At 43.2% G+C, this 4,750-nt stretch overlaps 1 long non-coding RNA gene across 1 annotated transcript; it reads right to left on the reverse strand.

The window, feature by feature from the left end:
• Positions 1-4,007: 4,007 nt before the first annotated feature.
• On the reverse strand, positions 4,008-4,485 carry LOC109201005 (uncharacterized). The gene is made up of 2 exons (XR_002061044.2): positions 4,366-4,485; positions 4,008-4,272 (listed from the first exon to the last, which is right to left on the reverse strand). It is a non-coding gene; the product is annotated as an uncharacterized LOC109201005 (long non-coding RNA).
• Positions 4,486-4,750: the final 265 nt, after the last annotated feature.

Below are 4,750 nucleotides of genomic sequence, written 5' to 3' on the forward strand. Positions count from 1 at the left end.
TGAGACCTTGCCACCTTAGGAGGGTTTATCCAGACTCTTCTGCGGGCTGGCTTTTTCTTCCCTCGGTGAGTGGATTCTACGAGCGTGACGGCTCGAACCCTGTGTATTTACGTCCCTTAACTCGAGCCTCTGCAAATAATGAGGCTTCTAGCTCACTGAATATGGCGCTTTTTAACGCTCGATCTCTGTCTAATAAATCATTCTTGTTGAATGATTTTATATTATCTAAAAAACTGGATTTTTTATTCTTGACTGAGACCTGGCAGCGAGATGTAGACTACTCGTCACTTATTGAACTCTGCCCGGATGGCTATACTTTATTACCCAGCCTCGGTTGTCTGGTCGGGGTGGTGGGCTTGCCGTGGCTTTCCAGGACCGTTTCTCCTGCCGCTTCGTGAAAACTGGACATTTTCGTTCGTTTGAGCTGCAGCTGCTTAAAATTGGTAACAAGGATCCTTTCTACTGTGCTGTGGTGTATCATCCACCTGCATATAACAGGTTATTTTTATCGGAGCTCAGTGACTTCTTATCCGCTACTATGAAGCTGTCTAGGGTGCTTATAGTTGGGGACTTGAACATACACGTTGATGATGACTCCGAGCCATTCGCCAGAGACTTTATGAACATTATGGATTCTTTTCATTTGACTCAGCATGTGTCCGGTCCTACACACAGGAAAGGTCACACACTGGACCTTGTTTTTTCTTTCGGTCTAAATATTGATTTTATTTGCTCTGGGGACATTTTTATTTCTGATCACTATGTTATTGTTTTTAACTTGTCTTTTAATGAGCCTTTGTCCCCCGTTAGACGGATGGTTAGCTCTCGCATCTTAAACTCCTCCACAGCGGAGAAATTGTGGATGCTTTTAACTTACAGCTATCTCCTCAAAATGGTGTTGATTTCTCAACCAGTCTTTTTAATAATTATTGCCTTTCTATTTTAGATGAAATTTGTCCTGTTAAGACGAGGAGTGTTTCTGCCTCCAAATCTCCTCCTTGGCTAAATGACAGTATTCGTTGTCTAAAACGTGATTGTCGTAAAGCGGAGCGCAGGTGGAGGAAAACTCATCTAAATGTTCACCTCCTCTCTCTTAAGGACCTTTTAGCTTCTTTTAATAATGCGATCAGAGATGCGAGGGCTGCCCATTTCTCACACTTGGTTACAAAGAGCAGAGGCAATCCTAAGGTGCTATTCAACACCATTAGTGACATTGTTACTCCTGCTCTGCCTGCGGGCCCTATTTTTCTAACGAGGACTGTGAAAATTTTCTCTCTTTTCTGCTTGCAAAAATTCATAACGTGAGAATGAATTTTACACACTCAGCACCTGTTATCTCAATCTCTACCCCATCTCGGCCCATTATCTTTGATACTTTCTCTCCTGTTTCACTACCTGAGTTGGTAAAATTAGTGAATTCAGTGAAAGCATCCTCCTGTTCACTTGACATTGTACCTGCATCATTATTCAAAAATGTCTTCCAGTCTATTGGCCCATGTGTGCTCACTTTAATCAACTCTTCACTGGCATCTGGTATAGTTCCGGTTTATTTTAAAAACGCTGCTATTCTCCCACTTTTAAAAAAACCTCAACTAGACCCTTCTCTTTGGAGCAGTTATAGACCTATCTCTAAATTACCGTTAATTGCTAAGCTTCTAGAAAAGGTTGTGGCTAAGCAACTTATGGCAGCTCTAGATAAACATGGCATTTACGATAAGTTTCAGTCCGGTTTTCGTCGATTTCACTCCACGGAGACAGCTCTTCTTAGGGTCTCAAGTGATATCTTGATGAATAATGATGCAGGAAAATGCTCTGTTCTACTCATGTTGGACCTCACATCAGCTTTCGACACAGTTGACCATCACATCCTCATTGAAAGGCTGAAAAATTGGGTTGGTGTATCTGCAACTGCATTAGAGTGGTTCTCCTCTTATCTCCATCACCGATCCTTTTCTGTGGCAGTCTCCGATTTTAGATCATCCTCTACCTCCCTTACTTATGGTGTCCCTCAAGGGTCAGTTTTGGGGCCTTTATTGTTTTTAATATATCTTCTCCCCCTCCAGCATATAATGGGCTCTTTTGAGGACATTTCTTATCACTGTTATGCTGATGATATTCAGTTGTACGTTTCTTTTATGCCCGAGGATTTATCTAAGCTTCAGCGTCTGAATGATTGCTTAGATTTGATCAAACGTTGGATGGCTGCAAATTTCCTCCAACTCAACGAGGGGAAAACCGAAGTCCTCGTATGCGCCCCTGATAGATTTTTATCGCAGATAGTGAAAGCCCTTGGTCCTCTCTCACTCTATGTTAAATCCTCTATCAGGAATTTAGGTGTCACCTTTGACTCGAGTCTCACGTTGGATGGGCATGTGAAATCTCTGGTTCGGTCTTGTTTTTAACATTTAAGAAATGTGGCTAAGCTAAGCCCGATTTTATCTCATTCTGAACTGGAGATTGCTATACATGCATTTACTTCGTCACGCTTGGATTATTGTAATTCGCTGTTTATGTGTCTAAGCAAAGGTTCTCTGGATCGTCTGCAGGTTGTGCAAAACGCTGCAGCTAGGCTTTTGACAAAATCCTCCAAGTACTCACATGTGACGTCATTGTTATCTCAGTTACACTGGCTTCCTGTTAAATCTAGAGTCAATTTTAAGATCCTGGTCTTGACCTACAGAGCTGTGCACGGACTGGCACCAACCTACATCGTTGATCTACTACAGCCCTATGTCCCTAGCAGGTCTTTGAGGTCATCTGATCAGGGCTTACTTGCTTTAAAAAATACTAAGAGGAGGACTAAGGGTGATAGAGCTTTTGCCACTGTGGCTCCTAGACTGTAGAACTCTCTCCACCTAACATTAAGAACTGCGGACTCAGTAGCTGTTTTTAAAAAAACAACTCAAAACTCACCTTTTTAAAACTGCTTTTGGTTAATTTTTTGCCTGTTTTATTTTCTCTTTTTAAATCTTTTTATGACTTGTAATCTTATGTGCAGAACTTTGTGATTCTGTCTTGAAAGGTGCTATATAAATAAAAATTTATTTATTTATTTAAAAGAGGGCTTTGCTATCCTACCCTGGAACACCACCAAGCCATTGGTTCAGATATGTAGATGACACCTGGGTGAAAATCAAATCTCAGGACGTACCACAATTCACAGATCACATTAACTCAGTGGACCGACACATCAAATTCACCAGGGAGGATATGAAAAGTGGCAGGTTAGCCTTCTTAGACTGTGAGATTTCCATCAGTAATGGGGGACATCTAAATGCTGTCGTGTACCGTAAACCTACACATACGGATCAGTATTTAAGGTTTGACTCTCATCATCCACTGGAGCACAAACTGGGTGTCATTAGGACGCTACAACACAGAGCGAACACCATCCCCACTGACACAGCGGCCAGGGAGGCAGAAGAACGACCCTGAGTAAATGTGGTTATCCCAGCTGGACTTTTGTCAAAGCTGGAAAGGCACCTAAAGAAAGCTCCAGCCAATCCAGGAGAGAAGGACAACAGGAGTATCGGAGCAGTTGAGACGCATTTTTTGTAAACACCGGGTTTCTGTGGCTTTTAAACCCCAAAACCCGCTGCGCCAAAAATTGGTCCACCCCAAGGATCGTGTCCCCCGACACAAACAGAGTAACATAGTGTACGCTGTTAAGTGCCAGGAGGATTGCCAGGATTTATACGTCGGGGAAACCAAACAACCTCTGGCGAAGCGGATGGCACAACACAGAAGAGCTACTTCGTCAGGCCAGGACTCTGCAGTCTATTTACACCTACAGGCCAGTGGACACTCTTTCAATGATGAGGATGTACACATCTTGGATAGGGAGGAACGCTGGTTTGAGCGCGGAGTCAAGGAGGCCATTTACGTGAAAAGGGAAAGACCATCTCTGAATCGAGGAGGGGGCCTAAGGGTACATTGTAACACACCCAATAAAAAAGATTCTAGGTCTGACCAACCGTCTCAGCCGTGGGCAAAAAGATGAGAGTCAATAAAATTCTAAAAGATAATTTATTGACAAATAATCAAGAGATAAAAGATAAAACAGTCCAGTGTCCCATTTATGAATCAAATAAAACACACAGTCCCAAGGCCAGAGCCAGCTATGCCACACTGCCAGTTGCACTCCACGTGTTGCCTTCAACAGGGTTAGAAGTTGTCCTCTGAGACCCACCACCCTGCAAGCATATAGCCAGTGGTCACTCCAGCCTCTGCAACTCTGCTGCCTTTAGGCTGTGGCATATAATAGGCCCTGGCCTGCACAGAGAGACAAAATGACACATTCACTATAGAATTCATAGCACAAAACCCATCCATCCCAAACATACCAGATTTCATCACATTACATACCTGCACAGAGAGACAAAATGACACAGCAGTGTTTGTAGTGTGGGCTATAAGTAGACCAGTGTATCAGTGCAATCAAATACACCTGCCTCTAATTAGTCCAACCCCATTCCAGCCATTGGCTCACCAAAAATTCAATTCAATTCAATTCAATTTTATTTATATAGCGCCAAATCACAACAAAAGTCGCCTCAAGGCGCTTTATATTGTACCGTAGATAGCACAATAATAAATACAGAGAAAAGCCCAACAATCATATGACCCCCTATGAGCAAGCACTTTGGCGACAGTGGGAAGGAAAAACTCCCTTTTAACAGGAAGAAACCTCCGGCAGAACCAGGCTCAGGGAGGGGCGGCCATCTGCTGCGACCGGTTGGGGTGAAGAAGG

Source organism: Oreochromis niloticus, unplaced genomic scaffold (assembly GCF_001858045.2).
Source record: "Oreochromis niloticus isolate F11D_XX unplaced genomic scaffold, O_niloticus_UMD_NMBU tig00007882_pilon, whole genome shotgun sequence".
Taxonomy (NCBI): Eukaryota; Metazoa; Chordata; class Actinopteri; order Cichliformes; family Cichlidae; genus Oreochromis; species Oreochromis niloticus.